Below are 26,134 nucleotides of genomic sequence, written 5' to 3' on the forward strand. Positions count from 1 at the left end.
GGAGATGGCCTATCTTTTGGAAGACAGGAGTAACTGACTTATTAGATTGATAAAGTACATGATTCTACCCTGAAACCATGGCTGAAAACCACAGACTGTCCTCCCTAGCATTTGAGTAAATGATAAGAAAGTTATTTTAACTCTTAGGTACTTCAAAGAGTATCAGAAAAAAAGAAAATCAAAAGGAAAAGTTACATTTTAATTCTTTTTTCTTTTTGGGTGGTTTAATCCCACACAAAAATAAAACTGTTACCAAGACCCAATCCCCTATCTCACCAAAAAAGCTCAACGTAGTAGTACATATCTATAATCTTAGCTCGGCACGAGGCCTAGGTAGGTGGATTGTGATCCAAACTGGGCGCCAGACAAAAATGGAAGACCCTGTCTGAAAAAAATAACCTAAAGTAAAGAAGGGCTAAAGACATGACTCAAGCGTCAGAACACCTTCCAGGAAACCTGAGACCCTGAGTTCATATACCAGAGCCAAAATAAAAGGTTAATAAATACTAAATACAATGTATTTATCACTACTATTAATAATGGTAATGGTAACGATGCTGAATATTATTGGTCTCATTTATACAGTCTCATTTTGTAGGCGAGGATGGCCTTGAACTTGTGATTCTCCTGCCTCTGATTCCCCAAAAGATTTTATTCTGCTTTTTTTTTTTTTTAATGCCCGTCCTGGGGCTTGAACTCAAGGCATAGGTGCTGTCCCTGAGTTTTTGTGCTCAAGGCTAACACTCTACCACTTGATCCATAGCTCCACTTCTGGTTTTTTTGGTAGCTAATTCCAGATAAGTGCTTCACAGGCTTTCTTGCCCCAGGCTGGTTCCGAACCTGGATGCTCAGATCTCGGGGTCCTGCAAATTGGAACTTTTCTGTACCAAGTGAGAATTTTCTCCTTGCTTGAATCTGAACTCTTTCTTTGCCCCCAGATCTGTAAATCTCTGTATGGTCTTAATCTTTTCCCTCCTGCCCACCATTTCCTCTGGTCTCAAGCTTTTTGTGTCTGAGGAGCCTTGAAGGGCAATGTGTATGCAATGTGGGTCTTGCTTGTCCTCGCTTCTCTTTTCTCTGGGATCTTGGCTCCTCCAGGTCTAGCAGCTTGGATGAACTGGCATTCACAGTTCTAAGTGCCTATTACAGTGAGCCAAAGCATTCCAAGAGCTGCTTTCTTCTTGGCCTCTCAGCCCCAAGTGTGCACAGAAATTGGCAAAATATTTGTGGAACAAAGCAGTGAAGAATGTCAAGTTCAATTCAATGCATTTCCCTTCTCCTCAGGGCCTTGGCCTCTCAGCTCCTGCTTGCTTTGGTTGCTGTCCAATGTGTTGAATGGTTTTTTTGTTTCAGTAAATTTTTCATGAAGCTTTTCTTCAAGGAAAGGCTGGTCTCATATAAACTATAAGCACCACCACTGTATTTGTCAATAAAGATGTTATATTAATGGAATTTTCTGGTCCTTGAATAAACAAGATGATGCTTCAAGATACATGTAAATAGACAGTAAACCGTAAAATTATAGATAGCACACACCTAGAATCCCAGCTATTCAGGAGGCAAAGACTAAGAGGATTGCAGTTTGAGACTAGCCCAGGCAAAACTGGGACCTCATCTCAAATAAGCTAGAGGGCTGGGAATATGGCCTAGTGGTAAAGTGCTTGCCTCATATACATGAAGCCCTGGGTTCAATTCCTCAGCACCACATATATAGAAAAAGCTGGAAGTGGTGCTGTGGTTCAAATGGTAGGGTGCTAGTCTTGAGCAAAAAGAAGCCAGGGACAGTGCTCAGGCCCTGAGTTCAAGCCCCAGGACTGGCAAAAAACAAACAAAAAAACCCAAACAATAAAATAAGCTAGATGTGGTAGTACAAACTATTAGCTTAGCTACACAGACGTTTATATAGGTAGAAGGATCACAATCTGAGGCCAGCTCTTGTTTCCCAGTCTAACCCTCGTGGAAACACTGAAATAAGACTTTGTATCATTGTCTGTTAGGCAACATGCCTATAAAAACTTGCATTATCAGCACTTGTCTAATTGTACTGTGACTTCTGTACTTGGCATGTATGCCTGTTCCCTTCCCTGAACTGCCAGCTGTAGGAGGAAGGAGATGCCTTGTTGATTGGCAGATGTAGGGTACCTGGCGCATGGGAGATTAATAAATGTTGGTTACATGAATAATGCTAATGACAACTTTTATACCAGGCAATTGTTGAAACAGCAAGACAGACTTTATTAAGTACTACTACAGTAGGGGAGTGAGACTGTAGTGTAATCAGAGCTCAACTCTACATAAACAAAAGGCAGAAGGCTTTCTGAACCCGGCAGGTGCCAGGGCACAGAGACTAAAGGATGTCAGGGGAGGACCCGTCTGTATGATTAGGCAATCTGGGTTTATTAGTTGGTATTTATCTGGAGTATAAACTCTCCCTGTTCTTTGGACAGGAAGTGGTTTTGTAAATAGAACAAAGTGTGCACCAAAGTGAGGCTGTTACTTGCCAAGGAGAGTGGGTAACTGCAGAGCCATCTCTTTGGCTGAATGCATGTCACAGATGTGAACCTTGAGGAGACTTCACTCAGTGGTAGAAGATCTTCATTTTAGCAAGGGCTTTCCTTTGTATGGTTTGGGGGCCTAGGGGTAGAATCAGGGCCTCACAAATGCTAAGCACTGAGCTATACCTTCTCCCCTGAGATCTACAGCTCAAAAGAGGAAAGAAATGGTTTACAAGGGCAAGTTTTTCAAAGTGATGATGTAGAAAGGGAGGCCTGGGACTACCAACAGCTGTTGGCTACAACAAACAGTAATTTATTTTGAGAGAGGAACTTTCTCTGGTAGGCATTTTAAGAGACAAAGCCATCTAGTTCCTAGAGATACAGCCTTGAGTTGATGGATACCATGCTAGTGCTAGTCTCTTAGCGTGGAAGGTGGACAAAATGTTTTACGCTGAGAGTTGCAGTTCACCGGGACTGGCATGAAATCTATGGAAAAGAAAGGCTCAGAGGAGCCTCACTCTGTGGAGTTTGGTCAAGGATAGAATGTTCATTATTAAACAGAACAAGGGATGGTGATGTATGGGTAGAAATCTGGCAGAAACCTGAGATGGGGTAGAAATCAGGCCTAGCTATAAGACTTCAATGTCTGAAGCCAGCTGAAGGAGAAGAAACTAAAATCTGGTTCAACCATTACCCAGTAGCTTTGTTTTCACTTATTCCTTCCAGGTGATCTGTGATGGGGTATGATGACCTACCTTATAGGCAGGAGTATAGAGGCTTGGAGGTCATATAGTTGAGGATTGGTGGGGTTAGGATTCAAATTCAGCTTTTTTTTTTTTAACTGTGTTCTGATCTTCAGCACAAGCTTGGGTGTTGTTGCACCACAGCTTGCTTTGCTTGAGTAGCTCTTGCCTGTACCAACCAACATGAGGTTTTGCATGTGTGTGTGCCTGCCTGTATGCTCACCCATGTGCAAGTGTGTGTATGTGTGCATGCGTGTGTGTACGTGTGTGTGTGTGTCTGCTGTGGGGCACATCTTCCGTAGATCTAACCGGCCTTCAGGATAGGGAGTGAGAAGGGAAGCACAGCTCTGGTACTAGGCCTTTGTGGGGTAGACACACTCTCAGCTGTCACCAAGCGCCATCCCTATGGTGCCCCAAACCCCAAGGGAAAGGCTGTTCCTGGTCACAGGGCCCTGCAGTGCTTAGTGAGAACACTCAGCCATCAAGTTCAAACTCTTCATCTCTTGCATGCAAAGCTTTGACCCAGAAAGGCTAAGGGATTTCCTTGAGATCCACAGCCTATGTGTTACAGAGCTGGGGGGCTGGCTCAACCACCACTATTGTGGCCTCATGTGGGGCATTACCCTCGTGGCTGTCATCACATGAGGCATTTGCTCAGTATCACATTGACATGGCGGGGCTCATGCCTTCTTTCAGAGAATGGCTGTGAAGCTGGACTCGTCCTCGGATCTGGGGTAACAGGGCATGGGTCAGGTGGCTTAACCAGCTCCCTGATCCAAGCTCCTCATCTGAACCCAGCAGGTCTCTCTGAGGGCCCCTCACACCCATCAGGCAAAAATAACCTGAGCACCACAACTTCCACAAAGGACCCATCAGATGAAACAAATGATTCTTTCAAAAACATTTGCCGAAAAGAGGTCACTAGAGTGTTCTAAAACCTCAAAGACACCGGTGCTGGGCTGCTGGTACTTGTGTCAGGCCCCAGCTGGCTGATGTCCTTGAGGTGGTGGACAGTCTATAAGCTGTTTCTCCTCCCCCACCACCTTACTGTCATTTCCACTTATTTCAGCTGGGCCTGACACCCACCTGATGGTTTCCCCAGTCTGAGTAGCTGAATCCACACACTGGAGATAGTGTGCAAGGCTCTTCTCTCCATCCATTAGGCCACCTGGAATGTGAGTGTGTGTGTGTGTAGGTGTGTGTGTGAGAGAGAGTGTGTGTGTGTACTGCCAGCAAGCCAGAGGACAGCAGATGAATGAAGGCTGCTATCTCTGACACAGCCATCCCCTCATCAATCCTGTGCAGAGGGGAGTGGAGCGGGGCAGCCTCATGTTTCCCGTTGTCATGAGGTAAGTTAGGTCACATAGAAAGGACATTTCTTCCTTATTAGAGTATGCTGGCAAGGCAGCAGAGATGAGGGAAGCGCAGGGGTGGGGAGCTGCCCCTTTTCTGTGTTCCCTGTGGGCTCTCTCTGAGATAGCTTTACACAAAGCTGTAACTGCTCCATAATTTATTGGGCTCTGCCTCAAGATTGTTCATTTCAAAGGTTAAGGCCATGGCCAACACCTAGCCCAGGACTCACATCACAGAAAGTGTTTAATAAACATTTAGTTAACGAGCAAAATACACATGATGGGTGGGCAGGGTGAGAAGCAGAGCACCCATGAGCACAACTGTTGGAAAATAGTCAGAAAACTCCACTAATGACTTTTATCTTTATGCTTTTATTGGGGAGTAAATTTAAACAAGCTCAAAAGTAGAGAAAATGGTATTTTGCATCTCATTATGCTAATCAGTGAGCCTCAATAATGACCAACATATGGCCAATCCTGTTTCATTTATCTGCTCCTCCCACTGGGTTACTTTCAAACAAAGACCCAGATGTCATGTTGTTTTATCTATAGATACCTTAGTATGCACCCTTAGAACCACAAACGGGCCTTTACAAAACATAAGCATAATTCTACGATCACACCAGAAAACATCACAGCAACTGCTATGTCAGCAAGATGGTGGTGATCTTACCATCTTGTAACTGTTTTCCTAGTTGGTGGGGTTAGAATCAGAATCCATACCAGGGCTATACATGCATGTAATTGATGAATCTCTTAGGCCTCTCTTAGTCCAGAGGTTTATCTTCTTTATTCTTTTCCACTTGCAATTTCTTTACTGCAGGATCCACTGTGGAATTTCCCAGTCTGAATTCTAACCAACCGAACCCCACTGTCCAGTCACATTTGTTCTTTGGATGCTTCTATGTACCTTAAACTGGCTGCCAGGATATGAGGTTAGCTCAGGTGTTTCACGTTTGGCCAGGAACTTTCAGAGGTGATGCTTTCTACAGCACAGCTTTGGGAGGGTCCTGACACCTCACCAGCCTCTGTCACTGAGCACTGATGTCAATCTGGCCCATACCTACTCACTTGCCTACCTGCTCTTTTCGTCTAGCGATTTTAGTAACATTAAGAATTTTAAACATAGGATTTGAGGTTTTGAGGATGACAATATGGTCTCTGTCACTGCAGAAGGAAAAATGGAGAACATGACCCAGGGTCTATGAAACAATTCACCTAATCATATGCTTCCCACAGGCCATTTCTTGTCAGCTCCTGGTCTATATAAATTGTTTTACTAAAGATTGCAAAACACTGGGGTAGCAGTGGCTCACGCCTGTAATCTTAACTACTCAGGAGGCTGAAATCTGAGGATCATGGTTTGAAGCCAGCCTGGGGAGGAAAGTCTGTGAGACTCTCATCTCCAATTAACCACCAGAAAACCAGAAGTGGAGCTGTGGTTCAAAGTGGTAGAGTCCAGGGACAGTGCCCAGGCCCAGACTTCAAGCCTAGGACTGAAAAAAAAAGAAAGAAAAGAATGAAAGCTGCATACTGGTGGCTCACACCTGTAACCCGACCTACTCAGGAGGCTGAGATCGGAGAATCATGGTCTAAAGCCAGCCCTGACAGGAAAGTCTGTGAGACTCCTTATCTCTACTAAAAATAAAGGTTGGGGGGGGGGGGGAACCTACCAAAAAAGCTGGAATGGAAGTGTGGCTTAAGTGGTAGAGTGCTAACCTTGAGCAAAAGAAGCTCAAGGACAGTGCCTAAACCCTGAGTTCAAGCCCCAGACAAAAGGAAAAAAAAAAAAAGACTGCAAGTCAAAACTGATAATTCTGCCATTCTTTATTGACTGGAATGCTTCTTTCTATAAAGAAGAATCTTGCCTCATCAATGATTTGGTTACCTTAAAGGTACAGCAGAAGGCAAACCGTAAACAGCCATTTGGTTTCTGTGCAATAAAACAGTATAGTCTCTGTGTAGCCTTAAAAATCAGTGAGTGAGCATCACTGATTTTAAGTAAGAAAAACGGTTTTCAAATTAAACAGTTTGATTTTCTTGAAATTTCACTCAATGTTTTTAATCTGCATCATCCTTGTCACTGTTGTTAAGCAAAACTGACAAATTCTATACTGCAATATCATTTAGTTGGCCTCTCATCTGATATTTGACTTAACATCATTTCGCTTTCCAGTAAGTACCAAGTGGGGAAAAAATTCCCAATGCCCTCTCCAGAGTGGCCATCCACATTTCACTTACATCCGTGAGCTGTTCTCACACTCCTCCCCCTTTCCTTTCTGTTATTCTACCTATCATAGAGATGGAGATGTGAGCAAAGTTGATTGCTGGCTTATATTGAAAGATCCCATGGTAATCCTTCATATGATATATATAGAGATTCGTGGTCTGCATTTTCTCTCAGCCCCTGGCATATTCTCTCCCTGCTCCCCCTGGTGGTCTTTCTTCCCCTTAGCCACTTCTGGCCCACGTTGCCTCTCAGGTGATATTACTGAGCCTCACCCTACCAGGACGCCTTGGCCTCCTCTGCCTTTCCTGGAACTGAGGGATGGTCTTCTTCCCAGTGCACTGACTGTGTCCCCTGGCCCTGTCTTCTGCCATCTGCGCTGCCCACTCCCCCTCGAAGCTTCTCGAGCCTCCTGGCAGACTTGAGCTCCCCAGTCCCCTCTCACCTGGCTTTGCATGTCACAAAAATGCAGGGGATGAGAGCAGAATTCCAGCTCTCATTTTCAACTCCAGTTTTCCACCTCTGGGTTTCTGGTAAAGAATAACAGATGCACACTTTTTTTTTTTTTTTTTTTGCCAGTCCTGGGCCTTGGACTCAGGGCCTAAGCACTGTCCCTGGCTTCTTCCCGCTCAAGGCTAGCACTCTGCCGCTTGAGCCACAGCACCGCTTCTGGCCATTTTCTGTATATGTGGTGCTGGGGAATCGAACCTAGGGCCTCGTGTATCCGAGGCAGGCACTCTTGCCACTAGGCCATATCCCCAGCCCGACACACTTTTTTTAATATCTGAAAATAAAAACCAAAGAGGTGAGTGTGTTTCCTGAGGCATCTCTATGTCCCCCTGCAGATACGCTTATAAGCTCATCAAGGAAAGAATTTAAAGTGGGCTGAGCTCCTCCAGAAGGGGTCTCCACCCGAGATCTACTCCTACCCTATGCTCTGCCACTTGGCGTTGGCCTGGAATTCCCATGTGCTGCATAATCACGTCTTGACCAACAACAGACTCCATGTACACCAGTGGCCCTGTGATGTTCCAGAAACATCCCAGTGTCTCAGCACAATGCAGGACTCATATCTGTGGCAATGTTGGTGGAAACAAACTTACTGTGCTGCCAGTCACATAAAAGCACAGCACAAGACTGGGTGTGGTGGATCATGCCTGTAATACCTACTATTTGTGGGGACCACATTGTGATTTGAGGCCAGCACAGGGAGAAATATAAAGTGAACATGACCCTATCTCAAACAACAACAAGCCAGCATGGTGATATACACCTGTAATCCCAGCTATACTGAAGACACACTTTTGGCAGAACACAACCCAGGCAAAGTATAAACAACCCTATCTGAAAAATAACTAAATCAAAAAAGGTTAGGGGATGTGAATCAAGTAGTAAAGCACAGTGTGTATTAAGCACAGTTTAAATCCTAGCACTGAAACGAACAAAAACAATCCCACAGCCCGGCCAGGCATGGCAGTGTACTCTTGTGATAATGATCCAAATATTGAAGTTAGATTAATATGTTCAGGAAAACAGATGACACGTGAAGAAACTCAGCAGAGCTGGAATCTATTTTTAAGAGAAAAGAAAGAAAAAAACGGAATTAAAATTGGAGCACTCAAAAAATACAATAGCTGCAACAGATTTGCCTTGGCCTGATGGAATAAGGAGGCCAGCAGATCCTCTCTTCACACAAAGAAACCATAAACCCACCCGTGGATTATTGTTTCAGCGCTTTGGAACATTCACATACAGCAAGCTAGGCAGCACATTCACATGGCAACTACTGACCTCCTACCTGGGCTCGCGCAGGCCTGCTGCTGCTCAAGGGCAGCTCACTACACTGTGCTCCTTTGCTGTCACTAGCATGAAAAGCCAACTATGGGAACCAGCAGATCTAATGCCACTGACAGGAAGCTGACTTGACAGGAATGGCTAAAGTGATGTCCGTCACCAGCTATCAGTAAGAGATGCAGCTCCTTGGCCCCAAGATTACATTCTTAATTGGGGCAGGTCACACAGCAGCCTGGTGGGAAACACGGGTTCCAGATGTTAAGACTCTCCAATTTGCAAGCTTCCTACAGAACCAAGGTTCCCACACAGCCAGATGTTAAGCATACCTGCAGCAGAAGGTGTCATTCACATACACATGGCCATCACAGCCCAAACAAGGCATACAGTGCTCAGTGGGTGGCAAGAACTGCTAGCTAACACTTAACCTAGCTACTCAAGAGGCAGAGATCAAGAGGATTGCAGTTCAAAGACAGCCCAGAACAACAACAACACAACAAAAATAGGGGCTGGGGATATGGCCTAGTGGCAAGAGTGCTTGCCTCGTATACATGAAGCCCCTAGGTTCGATTCCTCAGCACCACATACATAGAAAAGGCCAGAAGTGGCACTGTGGCTCAAGTGGTAGAGTGCTAGCCTTGAGCAAAAAGAAGCCAGGGACAGTGCTCAGGCCCTGAATTCAAGCCCCAGGACTGGCAAAAAAAAAAAAAAAAAAAAAGTTCACAAGATCCCATCTCAATAGAAAAAAAAAAATACTCAGGCATGGTGGCAAACACCTGTCATCCCAGCTATCATCCCACCTGTCATGGTCCAATTTGGTCCAGGCAAAACTGAGATCCTAGGGCTGGGGATATGGCCTAGTGGCGAGAGCATTTGCCTCATATACATGAAGCCCTGGGTTCGATTCCCCAGTACCACATATACAGAAAATGGCCAGAAGTGGCACTGTGACTCAAGTGGCAAAGTGCTAGCCTTGAGCAAAAAGAAGCGAGGGACAGTGCTCAGGCCCTGAGTCCAAGGCCCAGGACTGGCAAAAAAAAAAAAAAAAAAAAAACTGACATCCTTTCTCAAAAATAATCTGAGAAAAATGGCTAGCAGTATGATGCAAGTGGTAGAGAACCTACCTAACAAGTATAAGAATGCCTGAGTACAAGCCTCAGCATGTGAGAGAGAGAGAGAGAGCACTCAATCAAAGAAAAGACAGTAGTGACATCTTGAAATATCCTGAACACTGAATGAACTCCCAGATCACATGCAGATACATCCACAGAGAGAGAGAGAGAGAGAGAGAGAGAGAGAGAGAGAGAGAGAGAGAGAGAGAGCTCCCTGGTGAGATATTTGAGCATACATTCTAAGTAATCTTGAGTTCACACTTAAGCTAAGCAGGCACAGGAAAGATCCCTAGGTAGGAACACTAACATCAATGTCATAGGGATGTAAGTCACAATCCATAGTCACTAAGACACATTACGAAATGGCCAGTAATTAACAACAAAAAGAGAGACGACATGAAGGAAATAAGTGTAGTCTGGAAATAAGGTAGTCAGTAAAAACTCTGAGTCTCTCCAGATGTACTTAGCAGAGATTTCATATAGGTATTAGTGCACTTACAAAACTTTTCCTGAAAAGGTTTTAAAAGTTGAGGAAAAATATAACAGCAATGATTCAGTTAATAGAAAACCTCAATAAAGATATATATGGTTTTTTGGGTTTGTTTTTTGCCACTCCAAGGGGTTGAATTCAAGGCCTGGGTGCTGTTCCTGAGCCCCTTTGTTCTCAAAGCTAGCACTTTACTACTTGAGCCACAGCACCACCCCTTTGGCTTTTTCTGAGTAGCTTATTGGAGATAAGAGTCCCATGGACTTTTTCTGCCCAGGCTGACTTCAAAATGTGATCCTCAGATCTTAGCCTCCTGAGTAGATAGGAATACAGGTGAGAGCTACCCATGTCTGGCTAATAAAGAGATTTTCTTTCTTTCTTTTTTTTTTTTTTTTTTTTGCTAGTTCTTGGGCTTGTCCTCAAGGCCTGAGCACTGTTCTTGGCTTCTTTTTACTCAAGTCTACCTCTTGAGCCACAGCACCACATCTAGCTTTTTCTGTTTATCTGGTGCTGAGGAATCGAACCCAGGGCTTCATGCATGCTAGGCAAAGACTCTAACACTAAACCACATTGCCAGCCCCTAAAGAGACAATTTTTAAGAACCACATTGAAATTTAGGAGTTGAAAAGTTACAATAACTGAAATAAAAAAATTCAATGGAAATGCTCACTAATACCTTTCAGATGGCCAAAATGAAGACTCAATAACATTAAGATAAAGAAACATTATCCAATCTGAAGAATAGAGAGAAAAAAATCAAATAAAAATTAAGAGTACAGGAGATCTCTGGAATAACACCAGTGTAGCCAACATGCATGCAATAGATGTCTCACATAAAAGTGAAGGGGAAAAAGCAGGAAATAATTTTTACAACATAATAACCAAAAAAAAGTTCTTAAAAAATCTATAACCAAAAAGCTAAAGTAGCTTTATTACATAAGAATGTTATTGCGGAAAATTTTGGTTCATTCTTGATATTAGAGGAAGTGCTTCTGTTTTTCTCCATTCAGTATAATATTGGCTACAGGTCTATCCCATATGGCCTTAATTTTTGGACTATACCAAATAATTGAAAATTAGACAAAAATTTAATAAATAACCTACAAGTCAAAGAAAAAAGGCAGGATAGCCATTTAACGTAGTCTGGGCAGCAAAATAAACATATGACATCAAAATATAAGGGTAGGTTCTAGAAAAATCACGCTTTCAAGACAAATCATAGAGTAGAAAAGGCAGGTTAAAAATCAGCAATCTGGGGGCTGGCAATGTGGCTTAGTGTTAAGAGTGTTTGCCTAGCATGCATGAAACCCTGGGTTCGATTCCTTAGTACCACATAAACAGAAAAAGCCAGAAGTAGAGCTGTGGCTCATCAAGTGGTAGAGTGCTAGCCTTGAGCAAAAGAAGCTCAGGGACAGTGCCCAGGCTCTGAGTTCAAGCCCCAGGCCTACAAAAAAAAAAAATCAACAATCTAAGCACCATTCTCACAAAGAAAAAACAAACCAGGTATAGAAATTAATGGATTAGAAGGCGGAATAAAAGAATGAAAGTTTTTTTTAATCAAAATAGGCTCACTGAAAGGACAATAAATTTGATTTTTTAAATGCAGCTCTTTCAAGAAAAACAAACTATTGATATCAAGGATAAAAAGAGGATTTCTTCAGAGCCTATAAACAATGTCCTAAAAGAGAACTTTATTATCAACTTTTACTTAAAAATGTGGAAATTTTAATTAGATCAAATGACTGTGTCCATTAAAAATATAAACTTGACACTGAAGAAACAGGAAATTTAAATAGATCTATATTCATTCATAGAATTTGAATCTCTAATTTAAATCTTTCCTAGAAAGAAAACTCCAGCACAAGTGGCTTCAATAATGAGCCATTTTGGACATTTAAAGAACTAATACTGGAGCTGGGGATTTAGTTCAGCAGAAGAGCGCCTGCCTGGCAAGCGCAAAGCCCCAAGTTTGGTCCTCAGCTCTGGAAAAAAAAAACTATAAAAGAACTAATACCAACCTCTTCTAGAGAACTAGAGTTAGGAAGACAATAAAAAAAAAATCTTATATAAGACCAGCATATCCTTAATACCAAAACAATGCAAATCGACTACACAAAAAAGGAAAATAAAGACCACCCTCTCCCTTAAACAGAGACATTAAGTTCTAAAATAAAATGTTAGCAAATTGAATCAAACAAAACATAAAAATGGAAGCGAGGCATGGTGGTACAAAGCTGATTCCAGCATTTACCCCCATGGAAGGAAGCAGGACAGAGAATTGGAACCCAGCCTGGGCTACACTGCCAGACTTTCTCTCAAAGATTAAAATGATAAAATTTTCAAAAATAGCACATCAGCTAGATTTATAACAGAAATACAAGAACATTTTCCCTTTTTCTTTAAATGTGACTACCACATTGACAAAATAAAAAGTAATACACCATATGATCATTTTAATGCATGAAGAAAAAGCATTTGATTAAACTCAACATGTGTTTGTGATTAAGATGCCTATCAAATTAGAAGTGAGAATTTTTTTTCGTATTTAATTTTATTGTCAAGGTGATATACAGAGAGGGGTTACAGTTACATACATAAGGCAGTGCACACATTCTTGTTGAACATTGTTATCCTCCTCCCTCGTTTGAGAATTTTCTTAATAAAAATAAAACTAAATAAAAAAGTTTTAGGAACAAACGCCAGGCTTCAAAAGCTTACCCCCTGAAATTGAGTATGACGGAAATACATGCTTACTACCGGTTCCACTCAAACTTGTACTGGAGGCCTAATTACTACAATGAGGCAATAAAAATAAATAAATAAAAGGTCTATGTATTAGACAAGAAAAATAAAGTTCTTGATAAGATAAGATGATTATGCACATAGAATTTAATTATGCACAATTCAAATAATTCAACAACTATTATAAAGTGAAAGAAGGTAGGCACTAGCAGTTCACACCTGAATCCTAGCTACTTAGAAAGCTGAGAGCTCATCATCACAATTCAAAGCCAGCCCAGGCAAGAAAGTCCATGAGACTCTTATCACCAATTAATCACCAAAAAAGCCAGAAGTGGAGCACTGGCCTTGAGCAGAAACATGAGCTCAAAAAGTCAGGAACAGTGCTGGGCCCTGAGTTCAAGCCTCAGGACACATGGACGGACACACACACACACACACACACACACACACACACACACACACACAGTGAAAGAAGCAAAATTCCCTAGAGTCAAAGTAAATCTACAAAAATTATGCAAGCAAAGTAATCAGAAGATGAAATTTTAAAAGATGCCATCTGTAATAACTACAACAAAAATCAATCCAATGAAAAATATGTAAGAATGCTAGGAGGAGAACCTCAAAACATAACTTAGAGAAATTGAAGAACTCCTAATTAGATGAAGAGTACATTGGGTTCATTGATTAGAAGATTCAAAATATTATAAAACTATCATCTCAACAAATTCAATGCAATCTCAATCAAAACTCCAGTTGGGTGTGTGTGTGTGTGTGTGTGTGTGTGTGTGTGTGTGTGTGTACTGTGTATGTAAACAATGTATGTATAAACTGACAGGGAAATTCTAATTCTAAAATAAATGTAAAGGAAATCAGCTAAAAGAGTAGACTAACCTTGAGTATACCAAAATTTAGTATACTACCTTATATGAACATCATAAACACTTAAAAAAAAGCACTTTCATTTGACAAATAGCCCCAAAGGACAGAACACAGCATCCGAAGAACACAATTAGCCTATGAGAAGGGGCTCTTGGAATCCAGAGAGTAAAGGTGGTTGTTTTCAATAAGCAATTCTGTTTTCAGTAAGGTAAATATCATGTTTAATCTAACCGCACACCATACATACAAAAAAAATGAATTCCAAGAGGGTCATATACCTAAATGTGAAAATGATGGAACAATAAAACTGTTGATAGTACAGGAAAGTATCTTTATGACCTTGAGGAAGGCATAAATTTCTTAAGCTACATGAAGCACTAGGCTGGGCACTGGTGGCTCACGCTTGTAATCCCAGCTACTTAGGAGGCTGAGATCTAAGGATCATGGTTTGAAGCCAGCTTGGGCCGGAAAGTCTGTGAGACTCTTATCTTTAATTAACCACAAAATGCCCAAAGTAGAGCTGTGGCTTAAAATGATAGTCTAGTCTTGAGCAAAAACGCTCAGGGATAGCATCACACACACACAAAGATACAAGAAGCACTAACTTTCAAAGGAAAGATTCAGAAACTGGGATTCATTAAAATTAAATATTCCTATGCATCAAGAATTGTAGGCTCTTAAACAAGATACAGGTGGCTCACCCCAGTACTCTCAGTTACTCAGAAGGCTGGAATCCAAACAAATAAGATTCAAAGCCTACCCAGGCAAAAACAGTTGGTGAGACACCATCTCAAAAAGAACCAGTGAGGGAAGCAGTGGGGTGGGAGGAGTCGGTGAGAATGTTGAAAGGAGTGACATTGATCCAGAGGCACTGCATTCATAAACTGCCTTGTTGCGTGGCAACTCCTTTGTACAACTACTTAAAGATAATAAAAATATTCAAAACAAAAGAGAAAAGGGTATCCACTACTCATCACAGGATCAGATTCCATTGGCTACTGTTCTCATTGCTGGCCACTTTGTGCGGTAGGTATTCAATAAGCACCAAGCAGCAGCAGTAGCTATGGTGGGTACAGCTGTAGTACCTGACTAGCTGCCCACCATCCTCCTCAGCAGGGTGAGCATCCTCTACATGTTCTACTTCTAAGGACCTTCCAGAAAGATGCCTTGTACGGGTGTGCCTTGGAATGTCAGTCTCAATGCATGACTTTGTCAAATCTAATGAAATATTTTTGTAAGTTCCAGGATTTGCCAAAAATCCAGACTATGTTTGTTCAAATCTTTACTTAAAAAAAAAAAAATAACTGGGGGCTGGGGATACAGCCTAGTGGCAAGAGTGCCTGCCTCGGATACACGAGGCCCTAGGTTCGATTCCCCAGCACCACATATACAGAAAACGGCCAGAAGCGGAGCTGTGGCTCAAGTGGCAGAGTGCTAGCCTTGAGTGGGAAGAAGCCAGGGACAGTGCTCAGGCCCTGAGTCCAAGGCCCAGGACTGGCCAAAAAAAAAAAAAAAAAAAATCAAAATGAAACCAAGAGGTGTTTTTTTTTCTTACTTGCTATGTGTGTTTTCTTTCCTTTCTGGTCTGTTTGTTCATTTATATGTCTTTGGGAATGTAAGGGGAGGCACACAAATGGAGGGACAATGGTGAACAAATGCAGCAATGGTACTCACTAGACACTATATTGAAAATGAACTACACAACGTGTAGGTGGGAATGGGGTGGGTGGGGGACTGGAAGAAAGTGAGGGAAGGGGTGATACTGTCCCCCAAAAAATATTCTTTTTTTTCTTATTTATTGTCAAAGTGATGTACAGAGAGGTTACAGTTTCATACGTTAGGCCTTGGGTACATTTCTTGTACTGTTTGTTACCTCCTCCCTCATTCCCCCTCCCCCCTCTCCTTTTCCCTCTCCCCCCATGAGTTGTTCAATTGGTTTACACCAAATGGGATTACAAGTATTGCTTTTGGAGTCATTTGTCTTTTTATCCTTTGTCTCTAGATTGCGATATTCCCTTTCACTTTCCTAGTTTTAATACCAGTGTATACAGTATCCAGTGTACTCAGATGAGATACAGTGATAGTGCAGGCAAAAATATACTCTTTACCTGACTTACAATTGTAAACCCTCTGTATATCTATCACCTTTATAGTAACAATAAAAACTTTTTTTTAAAAATCACAGCAGGGACTGGGGATATGGCCTAGTGGCAAGAGTGCCTGCCTCATATACATGAGGCCCTGGGTTCGATTCCCCAGCACCACATATACAGAAAATGGCCAGAAGTGGCGCTGTGGCTCAAGTGGCAGAGTGCTAGCCTTGAGCAAAAAGAAGCCAGGGACAGTGCTCAGGCCCTGAGTCCAAGCCCCAGGACTGGCCAAAAAAAAATCACAGCAGCACTATCTCTAATAAATTATTCAACATTTTAAAACTAGGATATATGCAACCATGAAATGTTGTACAGATTCAAGAGACAAAAAAATAGAAAAATTCCCTACTACATCCAGCAACACAGATGAATATCTAATCAAATGGCTGGGATATCAGCCAACAATCTGATGTCACACACTTACACACACACACACACACATCCATTGTACAAAGTCCTAAAAATAAGTAAACCAATCAATAGTGCTAGAATTCAGACTTGTGATAACATTACGGGCAGGCACTGATAAAGAAGTGGTAAGGAAGGATTTGGGGTGATGGTTATTTGAGCATGTGTTAGGTCCCTGGGAAGTTTGTGATATGAGAATGCACAAAGCTCTACCCCAATGATTTGTGCATGTCTATAAGAATGTTAACCTTCAGTAACAAAGCACATCAAAAAATAAAAGTAATGCTTCTTTAGGTCTATTTATAGACACATGTAACATAAAACAGGAGAAAAATGGACTTTCTAACTCATACTTGGTTATTCACTCGCCTGTCTGAGATATTTACTATCTTCCTAATTCAGCCTTTGCCTACCTTATTAGCTACTTCTCTCCACTCTTTTCTTCTCCCTGCTGTATACCATCCCTCTCTATTCTCCCGACTCTCCAGGAAAAGCCACATTTTCTGGACTCAACTCCAGGCTTATAATATATGTCCAGTTTCCTTGTCCTACCTCTTCACCTACTTTCCCACTCTAACCCATCCTGTACCTGTTAGCTTGCCTAGCTTATTCCAAATCCAGCCAGATTCTAACTCTTCTCAAAGCTTTGGATATAATGCCATACAATGCCACATAATGCCACATAATGCCACAATGTCACACCCAAGAGTAATGAATGGACTCTTGTCCTAAACCTCTGTTGTTTGTGAGATCCAGGAGGATGTGGCTATATCTGACTTGCTCATTTCTGGACATGACTGCCTGGCACAGTACCTGACACACAATAGACTTCATCAAATACTAACTAAATAAATGAGACACTAAAGTCAGAAAAATTCCTAAAATTAACATTCCCCCTCTATGTTGAGTTTTTTTATACACAGATGTGTCAATATTTGTTTCTTTTTTTAACTGGCTTTATCTAGCAGAAAAAAAAAATCAACCATGACCTGAGAGGTTAATAATCCAACCATCTAAATTTACTACAGACCAAGGTATAATTGAATCTCAGACCAGATATAATTCTAAGCTCTAAAATGCTTTAAGCTTCTTCTAGTTATGTATGTCCCACTGTGGAAAGTTTTTTTAAAGTTTGAAAGTTCAAACTATTCCATCATTGCCAGAAAGACAGTGAAAGAGAAAAAAAAAAAAAAAAAAAAAAACACCAGAGAGAAGTTTTCCAGCGCCAGTGGAAGAGATTCATTTAGCAGACTTGTTACTTAGTAAAGATTTCATATATTCCTGAAATAAAGTCTATGTGTTCAAGCATGCCATGTTTCTAGTACCTGACAAAAACTGTGCCCATCCACAGAAGGATCCATTTTTTTCTCTTTCTGGTGGTGCCAGGAATTCAGTGTGCAGCCTTGCACATTGTAGGCAAGCACTCTACCACTCAGGCCACACCTTGGCCCCCAACGCCCATTCTCACACTCCACTGTAGTATGTGAAGTCTAGCTCAAGTTAACCACAGTGAGATAAACACTTCCAAACTTCTTCTGTATGGACTTGGCGTAACACACGCTGAGTAATTTTCCTTTCATAATTAAGAGATTGTAATTAACATGATGATCAAATGTTCTGATAAATTTCCGCAGAAAGTACTTCTACTGTCTGACCCAGGGTTTGAGAAGTGTTTTCTGCTTGCTTTAGAAATTTCCGTGGCCATGATAATGTAACTCCTGGTTCTAGGTGTGACACAAAGAAAACCCTGAACATGTACATCAACACACAAAGACCACATCTTGCTCACTGTTGTTTTTCACGATTCTTCTCCAGTCATTCAAGTACCAGATAACCAAGCATACTATGGTGCCAGGCTGAAAACTAAACACTGAAACTATCATTTTAAGCAAAAACAGATTGGCATCATGGAACTTACAGTCAAGTAAGGATAATATCAGACAAAAAAAAAAAACACATAGGGGCTGGGGATATGGCCTAGTGGCAAGAGTGCTTGCCTCGTGTACATGAGGCCCTGGGTTCAATTCCCCAGCACCACATATACAGAACATGGCCAGAAGTGGCGCTGTGGCTCAAGTGGCAGAGTGCTAGCCTTGAGCAAAGAGAAGCCAGGGACAGTGCTCAGGCCCTGAGTCCAAGCCCCAGGACTGGCCAAAAAAAAAAAAAAAAAAAAAAAAACACATAGATATATGTAAAACGTTAAGTACAACAGCTCTCACTTGAACTAGTGCAGTTGGCTCCTACCAAGTTTCCTTGTTGCAGTAATTTAAGCCAAAATATAAACCAAATTCTTCCCAACTCCCCCATCCTTACCTCTGTTCTCTTTTGGCCTTGAGAGTCTTTCAAGTAAAGAAATGATAGCATCCAATTTATAGTTCAAAAAGATTATTCTGGAAAAGAGATCATAGGTGTGAAGAGTAGTACTGGGTTAGACCAGTTAGAAGGTCCCTGAAGTAAAAGAGAGATGGTACCAGGGCAGCAGTGGGGAAGCGGGTGAGAAATGGTGACTCTGAAGGCAGAGTCAGCAACTCTGTGTTCAGTTTGAAGCATGAGGGAAACAAGAGAAGCCAAGGATAACATAGAAGTCAAGACATAAGCAACTGGAAATGGAAAAAACTTGGAAAAATCATACTAAGTGAACGGAGTGAGTATATACATATGATCACATAAGATGAAGCTTGTGGGGCACACCTGGAAGTCAACTAGCTGGCTCCACCTGTTTCTCAGTCTTGGGGCCACGTGTGGCTAAGATGGCGGCGCCTAACAACAACACGCAGCTGCTACAAGTGTCTTTGGTTATAACCTGGAAGCGGTTCTGTGGGCTGTTATGCTCCGGCTCTTTCACCCTTGATGGACAGCTCATGCCTCCCCTTCCTGCCAATCTTAGACCTGACTGGCTCCTGTGCCTTATATTAGTGGCACGTACTTCCCCAATAAATGAGATCTTGCGCCGACTTGACTCCCAGGCCATCTGATTGTCCTCCGGTGAGGGAGGGCTGGGTGCGGGCGGCCTGCCGACCCTTCTCCTTTCTTGGCTCGTCCAGTTGGAGTGTGCCTTCCCCATCTCTCCCGCGGGTCAGGGGAGTGCGGGGGGAGGGGGGGGCAAAAGACCCCAACAATGGCGCCCAACGTGGGGCACGAGGAAGCGTAGGTTTAAGCTTTAGACTACCCGAGGTAAGGGTATCCCCGAAAAAATGGGGCAATCTCACACTAAGCTTTAGATGACAGGATAATGAACAAAGAAGACTGTTTAAGGGAGAAGAGCAGGAGGAGGAGAGAGGAGGGGTGTGAAGCGGAGTGGAGTGGAACCAGACGGCCTGAGGAGCCTGGCTGCAAGGAGGAGTGGTGCAGAGCCCACTGGAGCCGGCCGGAGGAACGAGATGCAGGAGGAGGACCAGGAGGAGGCCACCAAGAGAAGCAGCAGCCAGAAGGGCAAGAGGAAAGGGGGCCGCCGGGCCCGGGAGCAAGCGCAAGGGAGTTCGCGCACCTCAAGGGCATCACCCCTGGAACAAGAGCGGCCTGGTGTGGGACGCGGCCTCCCACACACTGGCAGCAGGCGAGCGGCGAGTGGCGCACCCACGAGGGAGCACATGGCGCGGAACGGCGCTGCAGGTGCTGGCGTGGGACAATGAGCAGCTGCTCGTCAACTGTCTGTGGGGTCCTGGCGGGAGCACATGGCGTGGAAATGGCGGCCCCGGATGCAACCTGCTGCTGGGTGCTGAGGAGCTCCATCAAGGACAACTGCCCCACACAGTAACAGGACTCCCTCTTGAGTGTCAATCTCTCCCCCCCCAGTAAAACAAAAAGGGGGAGATGTGGGGCATACCTAGACATCAACTAACTGGCCCCGCCTGTTTCTGTCTTGGGACCACATGTAGCTAAGATGGTGGCGCCTAACAACAACACGCAGCTGCTACAAGTGTCTTTGGTTATAATCCCGAGGTGGTTCTGTGGGCCGTGATGCTCTGACTCTTCCGCCCTTGATGGACAGCTCATACCTCCCATTCCTGCCGATCTTAGACCTGACTGGCTCCTGTGCCTTATATTAGTGGCACATACTTCCCCAATAAACGAGACGTGCGCAGACATTTCTCCCGGACTCCGTCTGATTCTCCTCCGGTGGGGTGGGGGGGGGGGGGCGCTGGGTGTGGGCGGTCCGTCAACCCTTCTCCTTGCTTGGCTCTTCCTGTCGGGGCGAACTTCCCCGTCTCTCCCGCACGTCGGGAGAGCGCTGGGGGCTGAGACCCCCGACAGAAGCTGAGCGAAATGAACTCCAAGTTATGAAAATAAGGAGTTTATCATTGTTGTTATTTCTAATACACTAAGTGAAATTATGTCGTTTTTCTTTTGTTTATCTTCCTTATAGTTTAGCCCCTGTTGTCACTGTCTTAGATTTGGTACCCTAGATATTGAATATATGTTTGTCTGAATCAGAGAAGGGAAGAGGAACATCAAAATGGTGAGACAAAGGGTAAAAGGCGAACCAATGCAACAGCAATATTTATGAGACAATATGTAGTAAACCAAGTGTACAACTTGGGGGGGTGAGGGAGAGGGAAGGTGGGAGAAAAGTGAGGGAGGAGGTAGTAAGTTTGACAAGAAATGTACTCACTACCTTATGTATGTAACTGCAACCCCTCTGTACATCACCTTGACAATAAAAATTAAAATTAAAAAGACAGACTTACAAGACAATATGTTGTAAAGTAACTGTACAGCTTGGGAGGGGGATTGGGGAGGAGGGAAGATGGGAGAAAAATGAGGGAGGAGGACACAAGTTTGACAGGAAATATATATATTTCCTGTCAACTGTAACCCCTCTGTCACATATGTAACTGTAACCCCTCTGTACATCACCTTGACAATAAAATTAATTTTTTTTTTGGCCAGTCCTGGGCCTTGGACTCAGGGCCTGAGCACTGTCCCTAGCTTCCTTTTTGCTCAAGGCTAGCACTCTGCCACTTGAGCCACAGCGCCACTTCTGGCTGTTTTCTGTATATGTGGTGCTGGGGAATCGAACCCAGGGCCTCATGTATACGAGGCAAGCTCTCTCGCCACTAGACCATATCCCCAGCCCAATAAAATTAATTTCTAAAAAGAAAAAATGTAAATACATAAGCAATTGGATGAATGAAGCTGCTATTCACTGAACTGGGGGAAATGGGGGACGAGGTTGGGTGTGTGTCATTACAAGAAATGGGGAGTTTTGTTCTGTATGTGTTGAGTCAGAGATGCCTTTACAACACCTGAGTGAACATATGGGTGTGGAATTAAGAGGGGGTTTCAGCTGGATATATAAACTTGAGCTTCATTAAAGCCATAAGACAGGATGAGATTGCCTAGGAAAGGAAAAGATCTGAGAACTAGACTCTGAGGCACTGTGGTGTTGTCAAGATCTAGAAAAATCAGAAAGGATCAAGAGGGAAGCAGTGAGATGGGCAGAGACTCCAGACAAACAGGCATACCCCAGGCCAAGTGTGATGCACTGTACTATGCAGCAATATGTGTTCAGTTTCCTTTCCCAGTTGTGGATGCAGAGTGCATCCTTGCTCCACTCATGTGATGTGCAGCTGTGTGAATTTGTTCCAACAGGAATGCTAATGGGCAAGACAAAAGAGCCCCCAGTGTGCTTACATGGCCTAACTGTACTCTTTTACTCCAATGATCTACCACAACAAGAACATTCCCAGGGTGGCTGCAGTACCTTCAGCCTGAATGCCAAAACAATACACAAGAAGCAGATCTGAACTCAGTCCATAGCCAATGCTAGATGAACCAGACCCTGGAGCAAAGCCATTCAGCTAAGCTCCCCTGATCAGCTGAGGTGCAGCTTGCCTATGAGCACAGGAGTCAATGTGAGCTACTGAACTTAAGCTGCATTTTTAACACAGCACGACTACGGCGAAAACTAGGGTATATAACAACTGAAGAAAATTAAGAAGGAATTGATTAATTGCTGAATGTTACTGACAGGTTGGATAAAGATTGGGAACTGATCTCAATGTGTCCCAAGGAAAAGGTCATTCTAAAGCATTTTCAGCACAGGTTGGGGTATAAAAGCTGAACTAGAATAAGCTCCACATTTGGGGAAGGAAATGGGAAAAGAAGAAGTTCTGCTAGAGAAGCTAAAAACATATCAGGATCAGGGCAGATTTACTTTTTTTGTCAGATAAGCAATGTTAACTGGTCATAATACCATTGCAACTGAGAAACTGATGGAAATGGTCTAATAGTTGGTGGTACAGGCAAACCATTCTTTTTGTGAATGGGAAGGGGAGGGTGTATCATGTACAACAAGTGGAAGAGGTGCCATCGATGATGAGTGAGGCCACATTAGGCCCTGTGAGAGATGGAAGTGTATGTGGTTCAGAAGCAAGTGGCATGGTAGATGCAGGAGAAATGGGAGGCCTGTGAAGTTCTCTACAAGCAAGATCACCTAGTGAGAGTTAGGACAGGAGGTGGCACAGGTCTGAGGGGAGAAGAGAAGGCAAGCAAGGATAGCAGGATAGTAGGATAGTAGGTTAGGAAACTGCTGGGGCATGTGACCCCACATACAGATTACCCTGAAACCTTTGCAACCCTATTTAAATGACAAACTACTTAGGAAGAGACAGAGATGGCATAAGCTTACTCTGCTGTACCTCCTTTGGCACTACTACATACATCTGTTAGAAGCAAACAAAACCAACTGTTGGAGAAATCCCTTTGAAAAATAAGCAATAGTATAGAAAACCTTAAGTTGATGAAATGGCATTAAAATAACCTTGAAACCAATAAGATATCACTGGAACTACTGCAGAACTGGAGCTAGAGAAATTCAGAATCCAAATGAGTTGCAGAAGAGATCTGAAATGGTGGTGGGCACGACACAGACTAGAGCCAGAGGCCTTAGGTGAGGAAGTCAGAGAAATACAGTTCCTGGAGCTGCACTATTAACTATTTCTTCAATATAGCTTCTGAAAACTTAAAATTCCACACTGGTTTAAGGATTAAAAAGCCAATACTATTTGAAAGCATGACTTGTGGCTGGCCGCCTGTTGTTATGATGACTGTAAGGGATAGCCTGTCCTTTAACAACAAAGGAAAAACATCTATGACGTACCTGGCCAGGTAGAACATTTAGACCTTCCGTCTGTGATCCATAAGCATATCATATCCATAAGCATGTCCATATCCAGACATATTCGAATTGAAAACGGTCAAGCAGCAGCTTCAAATCAACATGGAATGGTATGACAATGAAAAGATCCTGGAATGGTACCTTCAGTCACTGAAATTACAGACTTTCCTTGTACTAAGGGACTTTCCAACCTTGACAAGGTTTAGAATTTAAATGTAAAGATAATGAAAAATCAGACGTGGGTTAATACTTTTTTAGAAGAGTTGAGAAATGTGTGTTCTATTCATTAGTATAGTCAAACTGATTGTCATGTTTTTCATGTTTAAAATAATCTGACATTAAAATGACAGATTAGTCTTAAGATTCTAATTTAAAATGTGTGATAGATTTTACATTATTTATTTAGGTTGAAATGCTTCGGGGTATTTGATTATGTCTAGACAATATTAATTTTGTAAGTAATGGAATAGTCAAAGGAACGTGAACTAATACTGGGGATGGTTTGATTTATTTGAAGCAAAAATTTGTCCAGTTTTTCTTTCAATAGAAAAATCCAATACACAACATTTATATATGCAATTTTAAATAATTAAGGGTTTAAATTTAACTAAGTTTGCAAATGAAACTGCTTGTTTAAGGAATTTCAATCTGTTTTATTTAAATCACAGATTTGTACAAGAAAAAGTGACAGTGGTTGCTCATATTTACCAGATATATAGTTGAACTCAAGGGCCTAAAGAAAACTAAATGGTTTGTTGTATGCCAGTAATGAATAAAATAGTAATTTTTATTTCTCCAGGCAAAGCTTACTTGCCCTTAGCTACTGGTAATTAGGTACTTCCCATGATCTTCAATCCTTCTAAAAACAGAAATATTATTTTCCCCATTTTACAGGAATCTGTATCTATTCACATTTTTATAACCAAGTGCCACAAAGTAGGTGGTTTAAAACAACAGGAATTTTCTTCTCACAGTTCTGGAAGCTGATAGGCCACCATCAAGGGACCAGTCAGAATATACATCCTCACTCACAGATGGCACCTTCCCACTGTCTCCTCACTAAAAAGGGCATTCATTACATGCACAAGGGCTCTGCTCACCATTAAAGGCACCACCCCCTAATATTATCATCACCGTAGGAGTTAGGATTTCAACACAGGAATTGGGGGTAGCATATAAATACTGAGTCTATTGCAGTGATGAATGAAGGCACATTAAGTAGCTGCGCCATAATCATAAAACTAAAAGGTGGCAGAGCCAGGATTCAAAGCCAGACTGTCTGGCTTCTCACATTGCCCTTGAACATGAAAAGACCTCGTGGTAGCAAAAAGAACTAGATGCTCCAAAAGCCAGTTTTTCTGGCTGTTAAGATCTTTTTTCCAAGTAGTTATCAAGAAAGCTTTGCAACAAGAATTCCAGGAAACCCCATTATTGTGCTGCCATGACCCAAATGCAAACAACTCTCAAGACTTCTAACTTCATCCTGACCCAAACCCCAAACCTTCTGTATCATAAAACAAGGAACTCCCCACTGTATCAAAGGGCATGGTGGTCTGAGCTTCCCTCAGAAAGTGTGGCTGGGGATATATGATATTTGATGACATATTTCTCATTCCTTTTCATCTTATGACCATGTAGAACCCTTTTCCGTGTTCATTCCCAACCCAAGACAAAGCATAGAAACAAATCCAGAGGATAAGGACAACTCTATTTGTTTTTACTTCCCCACTTGGCATGTGCACCAGCAGTGACTGTAAATAAGGCTAGGCTCTTCTCACCTTCCTCCTGTGGGCAGCCTGCCCTCCCAAGTGACCACACCTGCCACTGGGAATCTGCTCAGCAGGCCGTCCTCCCTGCCACTCTTCCCAAAGTATCCAACCTCAAAGCATCTTCACTACAGAAGGCAGAAGGCCTGCTTCGTTGGCTGGTAATTAACAACATAATCAGAGCCAACTTCAGATTATGGTTTACCACACCAATGTTTTCACATTCACCCATTTTGTGCAGTCTTGGATCAGTTATTTATTAGCATTTTTCAGATGAGGAAATGAGGTTTGTTGTGAAGATCAAGAGAGACAGCTTGTGTGGCACACTTCATAGGGTGCCTGGCACCAACTAAATGCCCCATTAACTGGAGGCTATTATAATATTTACTGGTAAAAGAACCTACAGAACTATGATTGATTACTTTGCATTTATAGACACTCGTCTCTTAATCCTACTTTTCATATAGCTTAAGTAAGAAAGGATCCTAAAACTAAAATACTTAATCGTCCTTCTATGGAGACTATGAGAAGAACATGTGTTAGGTGGTTAGGAGGGGGAGAATTAGAGCAGATGGAAGATAAAAGCTAAAATATGAAGAACGTTAGAAAAGACAAGTGTAAATTATTTTGGAAAATCCATTTTCTGACAACTAGAATAATCAAAAGTTTAACCTTAAGTGCAAGTATTAGGCTAGCTAGTATTTTTTTGTTTTTATTCATAATCTTTTAAGGCCTGAACAGCAGAATACCAATAAATTAAAAATAAAATATTTGATTTGATTTGATTTTTAATAACAAAAACTTCAAATAATTTTACAGAGCCCTCCTGGTACATTTTGAAATTTGAATGACTGAAGTTCTA

At 42.4% G+C, this 26,134-nt stretch overlaps 1 protein-coding gene across 2 annotated transcripts in view; it reads right to left on the reverse strand.

The window, feature by feature from the left end:
* Positions 1–26,134, reverse strand: part of Rnf182 (ring finger protein 182) — a 47,703-nt gene that overhangs the window by 14,130 nt on the left and 7,439 nt on the right. The window contains exon 1 of one of the 2 annotated variants that reach the window (XM_048348443.1): positions 7,263–7,376. The exons of the other annotated variant lie outside the window; for it this stretch is intronic. The gene's annotated coding sequence lies outside the window, so the exon portion shown is untranslated. Of the gene's footprint in view, positions 1–7,262; positions 7,377–26,134 lie in introns of those variants that run through there. 2 annotated transcript variants of the gene reach the window in all.

Source organism: Perognathus longimembris, chromosome 6, assembly GCF_023159225.1.
Source record: "Perognathus longimembris pacificus isolate PPM17 chromosome 6, ASM2315922v1, whole genome shotgun sequence".
NCBI classification, from domain to species: domain Eukaryota; kingdom Metazoa; phylum Chordata; class Mammalia; order Rodentia; family Heteromyidae; genus Perognathus; species Perognathus longimembris.